This window comes from Tursiops truncatus, chromosome 14 (assembly GCF_011762595.2).
Source record: "Tursiops truncatus isolate mTurTru1 chromosome 14, mTurTru1.mat.Y, whole genome shotgun sequence".
In the NCBI taxonomy this organism is placed as follows: domain Eukaryota; kingdom Metazoa; phylum Chordata; class Mammalia; order Artiodactyla; family Delphinidae; genus Tursiops; species Tursiops truncatus.
In genome coordinates this window covers 2,501,709-2,515,385 of record NC_047047.1, presented here as the reverse complement: position 1 = coordinate 2,515,385, position 13,677 = coordinate 2,501,709, and the positions used below count along the sequence as shown (strand labels likewise).

Sequence of the window (13,677 nt, the reverse complement as noted above, 5' to 3'; positions counted from 1 at the left end):
CGACTGGATAATTCACCACCTTAACAAAATAAAGGGGAAAAAGTCATATGATCAGTCTATAAATGAGTACTTAATTTATGACAAAAGTGTCACTTCAGAGCACTGGGGAAAGGAAATCTTTTTTATTAATGGTGAAAGGTAAGGAGATATGATGGAGGAAAAACAAACTTGATCCCAGCCTCACACCCTATACAAAAGTCAACACCATGTGGATTACAGATGTAAATGTGAAAGGGGAAACAATAAAGCTTCCAGAAGATAATATAAAAGAATACTTTCATGGCATCAGGGTAAGCAAAGCTCTCTTAAGTAGGACATAGGAAGCACTAACTATAAAGGAAAGTATTGGTAAATTAGACTACACTAAAATTAAAATCTTCCTCTCATCCAAAGACACCATAAGGTGAATGAAGAGTCAAGCTCGTGGTGGTATATGATATTCGCAATATATATAACCAAGAAAGGATCATATCCAGAATATATATCTCCTACAAATCAGTAAAAAAGGTGAACAATACAATAGGAAAACTAGCAGGATGCTTGACAACCCGTTCACAAAATACCCGAACAGCCAATGTACATGAAAAGATGCTCAACTCATCAATAATCCAGGAAATCAAATTAAAACCACAATGAGATTCAATTACACACCACCAGAACGACGAAAATCAAAAAGACTAAGAGAACCAGACGTTAACGAGAAGGTAGAGCAGCCTAAGTCTCTCCCGCTGCTGGTGGGAGTGGAAACTGACACAACCTCTCTGGAAAACTGACATCATTAAAGCCAATCACAGCTGTGCCCTACAACATAGTAAGTCCCCCTTTGGTCTACACACCCAACAGAAATACACTCTCACACACACACACACACACACACTCACACACACACACCAAAGATGTGCACAAGAAAGCTTACAGCCACCCTCTCTGAAATAGCCTAAAACTGAAACAACTCTAACATTCATCAGGAGTGGAATGGGTAACTGATCCAACGGAAGGAAATACAACAGGGAAGAAATACGATAATTACACCCAACAACATAGACACAGCTCACAAACATAGTGTTGAAGGAATGAAGCCAGACACAAAAGAACAGCTACCATATGATTCCATTTATATGATGTCCCCTCTACAGAAGAAAAAAATCTATGAGGAGCAAGGAGGGGTCCCATCACAGGAGCAATCAGGGATGGCTGTGTTGTCTTTCTTATCCCGAGGGTGGTTACAGGGGTTCGTTCCCTGCAGGATAACACATTGAGTCATGTGCTTCTGCTCTTTGCAAGCTTCCATATGTGGAACCCTAATAAAGCTTCAAAAGAGTTTCAGGGCTTCCCTGGTGGCGCAGTGGTTGGGAGTCCGCCCGCCGATGCAGAGGACACGGGTTCGTGCCCCGGTCCGGGAAGATCTCACATGCCGCGGAGCGGCTGGGCCCGTGAGCCATGGCCGCTGAGCCTGCGCGTCCGGAGCCTGTGCTCCGCAACGGGAGAGGCCACAACAGTGAGAGGCCCGCGTACCGCAAAATAAATAAATAAATCAAAGTTTCAAATGTTTATTTCTTAGGTGAAGCAAATGGAGGGACTAACACAGAAAATCGTATAGAATCTCTTTATTAAAATCAATCAGTGGTTTGCTCTCACCTGGGTTCGGTTTGCTCTCTTGACGTCAGCTACTGAGCAGAAAATGGGAAGAACCACACATCTGATTAGAGGTCAGCTGGGCTGGGAAGAAGAGAATGTCTTTTCTGGAGGAAAAATGAATAAACTGGGACCCTCTGCAGTTTAGCGAAGAGGTAAGGAATGTATGAGGAAAAAAAAATTAAAGACCCAATGTATAAAATAATGGCAATCATGAAGGACCTTGGGGAGACTCCTATATTTCCAGCCTTCTTATGTAAAGCAGGATTAAAAGGTAACAAATTTAGGCTGGCTGCAAGGAAATACTTTCTTATGAAATGTATAATTAACCTCTAGCCCATGGTTTAGTAAAATCCAACTCCTCCCTCAAAAAAAAAAAAAAAAAGATGAGCTATTTATAGCAGCTGAAACAGCATCAGCAGTTACACCGACTAATATTATATTACAAAGACTCCCCTGCTTCCAGGCAAAAACCGATAGCCAGCTGGGGTCAGGAAGGAAATTTTCCCTTTGGTGTAGTATTTCACAGCTCTGTTATCTAATAGTGAACCAACCAGGCGCTGCCTGGTGTTTGCACCTCCGTTCCCGGCACCTGGCTCTGGGATCCAGGCTGCTGCACTGAAACAGGCCATTGTTTTTCCTCCTGGATGGAACACCTGTAGGCCTATATTTAGGCAACACCTTGTATTTCCAAAAGGTAAACACAAGGAATATAAGCAAAATTGTTCCTAACACTACTGTTTTTACATCGACAATCTATAAATATATGGAAGAACTCCGTATACATGTGAAATAAACAGAGCAGATACGCCTACGTGGACGTAACTCAAAAGACGGCTCTGTAATTTAGCAGCTTGGATCTCAATTGTTGTATTTTGCCGCATGAAAAACACAGATATTATTCATCAAAGTGATTGTCCTGCGTACTTGTATACCTTATATAATTTATTTTTTCAGGGCTTTTTACTTCAAAGAAATCACTAGCTAATGACATTTCAGACTTTAGAAATTTTTCTGATAGCACACTGCTATTCCCTCAGGGACAGGATTGTGAATAAGTGGATTTTTTTAAAGATCATTAACAGATATTACAAACCAATTCAACCGAGCATTTTCTTTGCAAATTACCTTTAACTTTTAAAGCCATTGGAAAAGGAAAAAGAAAAGAAAAAAAAAAAGACAGTGAGTGATTTAATTTACTTAACCTGTCTACAAATTGCAGCTTTGCACTCCATCGGCGACAGCATTTTCAACTAAAAAACAACTCTAACTGTCTCTAATAGAGATATTTTTCTAAATGATCACACTTGATGAGTGATATTTCAAAAGATAGTGATGCTTAGTTTTTTTTTATCATTGAGCAAGTTGTCCTGGAATTGAGAATGCTTATTTTATTGATATGTTCAAAGCAAAACGAGCCCTGCACTGTCTGTATCTGTTGCTTAATTAAAACTCTCAGGTAACCAGCAGGTTTATCATTTCCTGAGCAAATGGATGGCGGAGCTCTGGTGGTAGACTGTGAGGTTTTGGAGGCAGGGAGGGGCTCTTTTATTTAATGATCAAACCATAGTTTCCTAGCTAAAGAGCTAATATTTGGGTGGAGAAGCCCCTTTATTCCCCACGTACATCAGGCCTGATTCCTATTTGCATCAGCACCCCGTTGTGTATGTTTTCCATTCAAAGAGCTCCCATGGACTTCAAAGGGAGTTGCCTGCGAGGCCTGAACGGGCCCTGAACTGGGCGAATCCATGCCAAGACCAGCTTGCGCTGGAGCCCCCAAATCATGTCACAAAATTAAAGGGTGTCCCCTACCTACGCCGTCCCACAGAGCATGTGGGAAATGTCCCCAGGCTTGCCAAGCGCTACACTGGCTTCTCAGGCTACTCTTTATAAATATTTGATGAGTGGCACTCCATTTGTAAGGAACTATGTTAATAAGAATATTCTTTGAAATTGGAGTCCAACATAGGCTTTAAAAGGGGTCATTGTTTGAGGGACTACACGTTTCCCTTTTTTCCCTTTTAAAGTGCAAAGTCAACTTACCACAAACCAAACAAAGACACCTATGTCCTTTCGGATGTCCCGCCAGCCAAAAAATGGGTAGGATTCTATCCTGAAGGATGTTCTGTTTTTGGAAGGACTCATGACATTATTGAGGGCAAAGGAACATAAGAGCTAATGTCTCTTAAGCATGTCTTGTGTGACAGATATTTTCATTCTCTTCTTTTCATCCTCACCGAAATATTATGCGGTAGACTATACTACCCCCATTCTAAAGATGGAAAAATGGGCCTCACAGAGATCATACAAGTTGTTACTCCAGAGCCGCACAACAGGAAGCGCAGAGCTGGTCTGGAACCTACATCTACCCAACGCCACAGCCCTTGTTTGTTTTTCTACCTCACACTAACTCCCAGGTGTCGGCCAATTTCAAATGTCAAGTTCACATCTTCCAGCAGCTGCCATTCTTCTCAAGAGCTGGAACTCGAAGATGAGGGGTTCCTTCAGTTCAAGCTCAGGCAGGGAATACTGTATCCCACCCGCTGACAATTAAATTGCAAAAGAAATGTTTTGCCCCAAAGAGTTCCCAGCGGGGTCCTGCCAGGAAAGGCGAAACCCAAGGTGGCTGCAGATCTACAGTAGCTGGGCTGAGTACCACGTGTTTGTCCCAAAGCCCTGACACACCTCAGTGGACCTCAGATAATAGGGGTGATGTTAGTGATCACAGCAGACTCCCTTGGAGACAAGTTCAAGGAAGACGAGGAGGACCGGCAAGGGCTCCAGGAGGACAGGGGACCCAGATGCCAACGTGTAGAGGGGGCACGTCCAAAATCATCACAGCCCATATTTTTAAGTGTTGGGATGGGAGGAGAAAGGTGGAATTCCACTGATCTCCTTGGGCGCCTCGCCAACCTCAAGATGTGGGAGCCCTGATTAGGTCTCAGAGGTGGACACTCGGTGGTCAGAAAGGGAGGTTAGGGGGCCAAGTCTCTAGTCTACCTGATGAGCAGACACGGGCCCCCAGTGCCCCACCGAGTAACGAGAACCCCCATGACCATCCTATATCCTTCCTGTTTCCACAAACTCCTACAGCAGGAGTCCCAGAGGCCACAGAAAGGAGCCCAAGCAACTCCATGAGGCCGTGGTGGCCACCATTTGCCCTGGGCTCACGGAAAGTTCACCAGAGCAGAGACACGCATTCCCGGGACCTCACACAAGGATGTGGCCTTGCCAAACCTTTCTCCACGTCTCTGAGCTGCCTTCTCACCTGCACAATGGGTGATGGTTTCTGAAAGCACTCCACACGATCCAGGCTGTGGAGACCTGCCTCATCAACCTTTCCTCTCATTTCAGGCACGTTTCTCAGCATCAGACGTTTTATTCTCATCCCTGTAAGCTTGGCCTTTTAACAAAAATAAATCGAAATGGGAGTGATTTTTCATGTAATAGAAGCCAAAACCAAAGCTTAAAAATAGAATAAAATAAAACAGGATGTTTTCCAAGCACAGAACATCAATTTGTTTATTTATTTTGAGCTCACTCAACAAATCTTTACACACGCTGAGTTGAGGCTTCAGCAAGGCGTTAGGATGTTGGATTTCTAAGCACTCTTTACCTTGCCTTTGCACTTAGGGTAAAATCAAACTTCTAAACATGAAGCACGAATGAAGCCAGGTGTGATCTGATGCCTGCTGGCCTCTCAGACCTCATCCTGACCAGCTCACTGCTCTGCTGTCACTCTATGGAACGGCTGAGACGCCTCCTCCCTCCTGGGTCTGCCTTTCTTCACCTGCTGGCCCATCTCCTCATTCTTAATTTAGTTTAAATGTGCTCTCCCCAGAAAGACCTTGCATTGCCTCCAAATCCAAAATGGCCCAGCCCTGATCCTTGCCCATTTCCATTTCCTTTGGGGCATCATTGCCATGGACCACACTCTCCCTGTTTGCTTGGTCCCTCGTGTACTGTCCACGTCCCCAACCCAGCTGAGACTCCGGAAAGCCAGAGACTATCACAGTCTGTCCCCAGCTTTGTCCCCAGGCCCTAGCACAGTCCCTGTCCTAGGAAACAGTGTTGCCTCAGAGAAGCTTTACCTGGTGTAAAATAACATAAAACCCCAGTCTGATACTTTGTATCATCAGCTGCAGTGGCAACGCTGGACTGAAGAAGAAAAGCTCTCATTTCTCCTCCTGCACAAACTCAAGTTCTTCCCACTGCCCTTAAGCCCTGCCTTCTCCCCGCCAGCCAGTGATGCACACTGGATCTGGAAGGACGGCCTGTGTTTACTTCCAGCCAGGGAAATGTCTTACCTGTTCACAGGGTCCTGCTCGCCAAGGAGGCACGGCTTCCCCGTCATCTGAGTGTGAGATGGCCGTGAGCTCGGCGTCCTGCAGGGTCCAGGTATGACTCTCAAGGGCTCCCTGGGGCTGCTCTGTCCAAGTCAGCACGGGCACCCATGACAGCCCAGAACTCAGCTCCTGTCGCCTCATGAATTGCCGACCCTGCTGCAGGGTGGAGTGTCTTAATTGTTTTTTTCTTTATCTGATCATTTTCAAATTAGAGAAGTACCCTATACTAGTTGTAACAACTGAAACAACATTTTGAGCTGCCAGCCCCTGTATTGCCACTGACCTTGTCTATTTCCGGTGGCCTTCTCTCAGTAACAAAGGGTCAAGGCCCCTTTCCCTTTCTCACAGGTGCCTCTCCCCATACGTCAGCAGGCAGAGCTGCCCAAGCCTTCCATGGGTACCACTGACTCAGCCTGTTTGTCTCCAGATGGCCATTCCTTCTGACCCTCACCCTACAGGTCATAAACGTGGTCAACACATTTGTGTATTGCTGTGTCGGTTTCAAACATATTCAAATAGGTTATTTCAACTAATTCTTACAATAGTCCATGAAGTAGAGAGGGGTACGTATATTGGCCCCCCAAATATGTGGGTTTTCAAAAACATTAACAGGCAATTTGCAAAGAAGATGTTAAAATGGCCACATGAAAAAGTATTCAGTTTCACTATGGGAGTTGGGATTGACATGTACACACTGCTATATTTAAAATACATAACCAACAATGACCTACTGGAAAAATTCGAGACTTCCCTGGTGGCACAGTGGTTAAGAATCTGCCTTCCAATGCAGGGGACACAGGTTTGATCCCTGGTCCTGAAAGATCCCACATGCCGCGGAGCAACTAAGCCTGTGCACCACAACTACTGAGCCTGCGCTCTAGAGCCCACGAGCCACAACTACTGAGCCAGTGCACCACAACTACTGAAGCCCACATGCTCTAGGGCCCGTGTGCTGCAACTACTGAAGCCCACGCACCTAAAGCCTGTGCTCCACAGCAAGAGAAGCCACCACAATGAGAAGCCCGTGCACCGCAACAAAGAGTAGCCCCCGCTTGCCGCAACTAGAGAAAGCCGACGTGTAGCAATGAAGACCCGATGCAGCCAAAAAAATTTTTTTAATTGTTAATTAATTTTTAAAATATAAGAGTGCAATAGAGTAAAAAAAACAAATTTTAAAGAAAGAAATGCAAAGTAGAAGAACTTGGATATACTTTTTGCCTAAGGATTAGCAAATATAAGAATGACAACACACCGTTCAACCAAGGAGGAGTGTGGCCGGACACTAACTGATCGCAGGTAGGAGTACGTATTGGTGGCACTGCTCTAACCGATAACTTGCCAACATATAGTGAATTAGAAAACCATGGAACCATGCAATTCCTCTTGTAGGAATTTATCCCAAGGAAATAAAGCTATGTAGAAAGTTTAAGCTCCAGGGATGTTTTAATAGGCGGCTAAGTTGAAGTCAAGTCATAGAATAAAATGGTCTGAAAAAATTAAAATAATAACACAGAAGAATATTTAATATCTTGCAAAGATTCTCGATATAAGTTTAAAAAAATTACACAATAATACACATTGTCTGAGTCCCATACATATAATAGATATGCATATAGATAGAAATATAACACACCCCAAAATGTCAAGAAAGGCTCTCTCCAAGTGATGGCATTACCGATGATGATTCTTATTTTCTTAAGTTCTGCTCATCTCTAGTTTCTGAATTATTTTTAATAAACATAGAATTTTGTAAAGAGACAAGCAAGAAAATGATAAAATTAAAAACACTGCCTTTTTCTAAATGGAATCAATTCTACATTTGATTCTTTCATCCACTCACTCATTCATCTGACAAATATTTACTGAACTCCTACTATATACAAAGCATCCTGCTAGTAATTAAAATTATTTTAAAAAATTGTTTTAAAAGAGAGGTGGAGAATGTATTTTTGGTAAATAGGAGGAAGCCAGCGAGGGTGCTGGTTCCAACCAGGAATGTCACCAGGCAGAGCTGGAGGTCGCTAGGCATTAGCCTTCCCTAAAACCAAGAAACGACCTCAGAGGATACCAGTGCATCCAGTCATGCCTGGCCGAGATTTAGCTTCAGAACTGAACCTGGACCTGAAAAAGTGGTTTCTGGGAGTGAAAAATGGAGAGAATGCATGAGTGTGAGAATCCCCCATGCCTTGAAAGCTCTTCACTCCTGGGTCTACTGCCAGCTTGAGACAAGTCGATGGCGTGGCCTGACCACAGGAAAAGTGGTCCCAGGGGGTGCATGAGGACAGACACTAATTGGCAGTCCCCAAATGATCCCTCTTTTGAATAAGTGATCAATGAAAAGGCAACCAAATTCCCCTAAAGCATCCCCCCGACGCTGCCTCTTGAAGAGGCATCCCACCTCTCACTGTTTCTAGAAAACACTCCCCTTTCCTTGCAGGACAGAGTCCCACACACACATCAAAGCCAGCTTTCCCAGCACGGAAGCCACCCCAGGAAGCATAGCACTGGCACAGTCTGTAGGACGTCTTTGCAGCCTCCTAGGGTACCATTTAGTCACCCCATGGGATCACTGCCATATTCCAGGTTAACTCAAGGCATCTGCTTTGAGTTGTCTTTTCCCACAAATCGTGAAGAATTTGTGTTGATTCTTCCCCAGAAGGCCACTTGTGACCAGTGTTCCTCTGGAGGTGTGGCCAGGGTCCGGAGGGGGACCACGGAGAAGTGAACCAGCCCTCCTGGGGACTGAACTCGTGACCTCATTAGCACGGGGCTCTAATCAACAGAGCCACCAGACACATACTTCATTTAAGGCACTGAGGCAGTAATTTGCTAAATGTTAATTCTTAGATTAACTACAGATGCATAGAGTTCCTAGGGGGGAAAAAAAAGAAACGAGAGAGATTTGTTAATTCTTGAAAGGAAATTTGGGTCATCAGTAGATGATACCTTTGGTTCGTTTTAAAATATACTTTCAGCATCAGGAGATGACACTGGTCAGGGTCCATGGCGCCAGATTTTTTTTATCAACATCCTGACCAGGAGACTTTCAAGGAAAAAGCGAATGGTGTCACTTCCCCACGAGCAAAACTGCACAATGATACTGTATCAATTCCTCCAAAGTTCACGTTTCAAACTCAGGCACAAAACTTACGTGGCAACATGAAGGAAAGGTGTCCCTACCTGAGGCAGAGGTGGTCCTCCCAGGGTGGGAAAGGCTGGACCCCAGATCTCTCCCGGCTCCCGAGAACCCTAATTCCTGTGGCCAGAAGCCCCTCCTGCAGCCCTGTCTCAGTCACTCGGCAGCCAGCCCCCACCCCCACCCCTTACCTTATCCGTAGCTGGTCCCTGAGGGACCAGTTTTACAAATAGCAAATATGGTTTGGAACAAAGTTTCGACACCGACTCGGCATCCTGTGTCACATTACACTTCTATGAATATTCCACCAACTGTACAACTCTGAAGAAAAGTTTCCGCTTTCCGGCCATTTCAACTTCAGTTGCTCGCACCCTGACAGCGATCTTTGAAACTGATATGGCCCTGAAAGAAGCCAGAATAACTTTTTTTAAATATTAATAATCATGGGCAAGTTTCCCAGTCTTTGTAACCTTGTGAAAGAGCCCCTGGGGGAAAGCACACTGGGACTTGAATTGAACGCGTGCCCACGTGAGCTCTTCCATGGAAAAGCCTGCTTGAAGATGCATGGACGTTGTACAGGAGAATTTCTATGAAGGGAGAGAGGATGGGAAGCCAGCCTTGCATTTTGCACTTATCACCTTTTGCCCCAGGAGCTTGAAGACCATCTTTACCCAGGTCTCTGCCCACTGCAAGGGAAACCCCACAGCATCCCAGCCTCCAGGGGAGAAAACCAACCTGGCCTCTCGAGAGCAGCCCAGCTCCGCCACCTGCCAGCTGGGAGGAGTGGCGGTGGGTGGGAAAGTTAGTATCTTCTTTGAGTTGTCAGTTTCCTCACCTGTAAAATGATGATAATTATAGTTACTTCAAAATAGTAAGTGTCTCCACGGGAAAATGGACACAAAATTCTTTAGTCAATTGGAACATAGTAACTGCTCATTGGAACTTAAATATGGTAGCTACTATCTGCCTCCTGACTGCCTCAGTGCTTACATCTTCATTCCAGATATCCTTTCCTTTATAAATCTAAAATAAAAATTAAGTTGTACTACAACTAGAGTTGTACATCCATGCAAAAGATACTGATGATCCAACTGGCCACAGCCGAGTTTAACTAGTATGCTCTGATTCAAACAGCTAAGAGGTAGCAGCCTGAAATGAAAGTAGCTAGTCCTGATTTCTAAATAATGCCTTTAAAAATATTTCCTTATGAAATACGTTATAAAATGACATAAGGAACTTTCCAAACTGGCATGATCAAAATACATGATCTTAAAGTCATAATTCTCTATACCATACCAAAATTTTAGTCACCCTAAAGGTTCTCAGGAATTTCAATTCCGAACACATTTTTTAAAAATCCACCAATCCGGGCTTCCCTGGTGGCGCAGTGGTTGAGAGTCCGCCTGCCGATGCAGGGGACGTGGGTTCGTGCCCCGGTCCGGGAAGGTCCCACATGCCGCGGAGCGGCTGGGCCCGTGAGTCATGGCCGCTGAGCCTGCGCGTCCGGAGCCTGTGCTCCGCAACGGGAGAGGCCACAACAATGAGAGGCCCGTGTACCACAAAAAAATAAATAAATAAAAAAAAAATCCACCAATCCAAATAAAATCAGACGAGGTATATTTTTATGAAAATACAATCTGAAACAACCCAATTTTATATTCAAGGAACACTCTCGTAAGCATTTAGTAAGTTACAATTTAAAACTTCTACTCAAGTTCAAGTTGACAGTTAGGGACCAAATAAATAGACACTCAGTTGCTGAATAGTATCTGTCTCACAGTTGTGGGCTCGATTTGCTACTTTAATCTCCAGCAGGGAATATTAGTTCAATAAAATAAACATTTTTAATTTCCTCTATGCATTTCCTCAAACCATGCCAATGCACTTGTCTATGGCTCACTTAAAAGATTTGTTAAGTAGCCCCCCACTTACATAAAAGAAGATGTTTGATTTTCTTATGAAAATGGAGGAATGAACACGAGTGTTCATTGTTTTAATGTACTGCGCCCTTAATCACTTCCAGTTCTGATTCATCAGAAAAAATAGTACTCTTGAGGGATTCTTTTTTTTTTTTTTTGGTCACTAAATATTGTCTTTCATTTTGAGATATTTATTTCTTGCCAGAAAATGATACTGTGTTTTTTTCCTAATGATGAAGGATGAAAGATGGAGAGAATTCCATGTGGTGATTATTGGGCCACAAAGAAGTAAACCGATTCAGAAAACAAATCCCCAAAAGAAAAATAAAATGTATTATGTGAGGTGGAAGCATGGAATTCTTGGCATATGTTCAATTGGAGCCAGGATTGGTAATTTAATAACATCCTTGTTTTGTCAATATTTGGGGGGTGGGAGGCGGGGGCGGGTAAAGCTCTAGGGCTTGAGCTTTGGGCCAGATTCCTTCTACTCTCCACCATTACCTCAGCCAGCAACGGTGTTTAAAGACACAAAGCATAGGCCACGGGCAAGGGTCAAAGATGCCATCTTTCCCACATAAGCCAGAGGCTACGACAGAACGTTCATCTCCTCGGCTCAGTGGGCAATGGAATCACCTCCAAAGAAAGCCCACTCTGAACACTATTCCCAGAGGCCCAGAGCATCACACCCAAATCAGAGCAGACAGGCAAACTCATGAAGTAAAACCTTCCAACTGCAATGATTCTGCTAAATCATTCTGATTCACTGGGTAACTGTGCCACTTTGCTTTGGACTGGTCCTTCTAGCTTCCCCTGCTGGCTGCTGAGCAGAGTATGGGGGGAAAAACAGCCTCATCTTTGGAAATCCGAGCCACACCTGTGCACTTTACTTATTTATTTATTTTTGGCGGCACCCCATGTGGCTTGTGGGATCTTAGTTCCTTGACCAGGGATCAAACCCAGGTCCTCTGGCAATCGAAGGGCAGAGTCCTAACCACTGGACCTCCAGGGAATTCCCCACACCTGTGCACTCTGTTAATCTCTGAGTGATGTCTGTGGTAAAGGACTTAAAGTCAGTGCTGCAGTAATACAGCCCTTTCCTGGGACCTGGAGGCCATGGAGCATGTCATTTTTTAGCTCTGGTTCTCTTTCAAGTTTCAAGGAGGAAAGTACCACAGGAAGAAAATGAAAAGAAAAAAAATGCAAATTGAAGAGGGTAACAGATAGGCTTAATCCAAACTCAGTCCTGAAGACAGTTCTGAGTTGTCACTTTCTTCCATGACCTTTTAATTCCTAGATTAGGCAATATGTAGAAAAAAAAAACAAAATTACTAAAAATCTTACCAATGTTATGGCTCCCATAATGGTGTGAAGAGAAACATTATATGGGTCACACAAATTTGTGTTTATAATGATAGATGGTGGTACTAGTGATGGTGGTGGTGGTGATGGTGATGGTGGTGAGGGTGATGGTAGTCAGGGTGGTGGTGGTGATGGTGATGGCAGTGATGGAGATGGTGGTGACGGAGGTGGTGGTGATGGTGATGGTGATGGTGGTGATGGAGATGGTGGTGAGGGTGATGGTGGTGATGGAGATGGTGGTGAGGGTGATGGTGGTGATGGAGATGGTGGTGAGGGGGGTGGTGGTGATGGAGATGGTGGTGAGGGGGGTGGTGGTGATGGAGATGGTGGTGATGGTGATGGTGGGGATGGAGATGGTGGTGAGGGTGATGGTGGTGATGGAGATGGTGATGAGGGTGGTGGTGGTGATGGAGATGGTGGTAAGGATGGTGGTGGTGGTAGGGGGGTGGTGATTAGTCAAATCCCAGAAAATGAATTAAACACTTGAACTCACATATCAGAAATTTGAAAGGTCTCTACCTATCTTCTCTGAGTCTTAGCTTCCTCACCCATCAATTGTTGATTAATCTGATCACAAAGATGTTCTTTGATAAAGACTTGAAAGGCACTTTCAAAAGAAAGAAAAGAAGTGGAGTTTAAGCAACTGATTAAGAGGTGTATTTCTCTCTGTGGGTGACTTTCTATTCTTCACTATTATTTTCATTCTAATCATTGTTACTGAAAGCATTCCAAAGTATCGTAAGAGTCCAAGGATGCAGAACAGTCAATGCATAGAGACTGTTGTGGAGACACGTGACACTTTTTTAGCAAGGCTCGAAAATGTCTGGGGCAGAGAAATGCACACTGACAGTGCTGATTATAGTAAATATAGAGCAATCCCTCCCCTGTGTAGATTTGTGTAATCGAGGAGGAGGTCGTCAGAGGCGGTTTATTTACATTTCTCCTCCCCTCCTTCTACGCTCAGAGTAGGATTGAATGGCCCCAACTACTTTGAAGTCAGGCATGGTCACATGACTTTTTTGACCAATGAGATGTGAGGAGTGCCAGGTGGCTCTTCTGGGCAGAAGCTGTAGAAGCCAGGGCAAGCTTCACCGGGTTCCCTTCCCACTGCTGTGGCACGTGGGGGACCAGGTACAGAGAAGGGCCCCAGCACCCTGAGTCCCTAAATATCTACAGCTGGCGGATACCTCTTCCAGCCCACAATGGACAAGAAATGGAATCAAGAAACAGACCTGCAATACACACACACACATACATACATACATATATATATATATATATT

The 13,677-nt window shown here is 44.4% G+C and overlaps 1 long non-coding RNA gene across 1 annotated transcript in view; it reads right to left on the bottom strand.

Moving 5' to 3' along the window:
* The window catches only part of LOC141276297 (uncharacterized), a 62,110-nt gene that overhangs the window by 23,985 nt on the left and 24,448 nt on the right, over positions 1 to 13,677 (bottom strand). The window contains exons 2-4 of the long non-coding RNA XR_012325572.1: positions 9,853 to 9,952; positions 5,943 to 9,519; positions 4,904 to 5,038 (exon numbers count right to left, since the gene is read on the bottom strand). This is a non-coding gene — a long non-coding RNA (uncharacterized lncRNA). The remainder of the gene's footprint in view (positions 1 to 4,903; positions 5,039 to 5,942; positions 9,520 to 9,852; positions 9,953 to 13,677) is intronic.